Source organism: Penaeus monodon, chromosome 21 (assembly GCF_015228065.2).
Source record: "Penaeus monodon isolate SGIC_2016 chromosome 21, NSTDA_Pmon_1, whole genome shotgun sequence".
NCBI lineage: Eukaryota > Metazoa > Arthropoda > Malacostraca > Decapoda > Penaeidae > Penaeus > Penaeus monodon.
Window position 1 is genome coordinate 41,639,382 of NC_051406.1, and position 311 is coordinate 41,639,692.

Below are 311 nucleotides of genomic sequence, written 5' to 3' on the forward strand. Positions count from 1 at the left end.
ATGGTCTCCTCCCTGTCTTTCTCCCTTGTCCTCCTGCCTACCCCTTCCCCTGGTCCTTCTGCCTGCGCCCCCCCCCCTGGTCCTCCTCCCTTCTCCCTCCCCTGGTCATCTCCCTGCCTTCCCTCTGCCCTCCTCCCTCCTCCTCTCCCCTCCTCCCCCACCCTCCCCCCGCCCAATGGCAGCCGAACATTTTTATTACGCATTATTGTGGTTTTAAGGCCTTGTGTTCTTTATTGTGCCATCTGCTCGTGTTGCGGGAAATTGATTAATTGATTGTGGGTGAAAGTTCTGATTTCGGTTCGTGTGTTTTC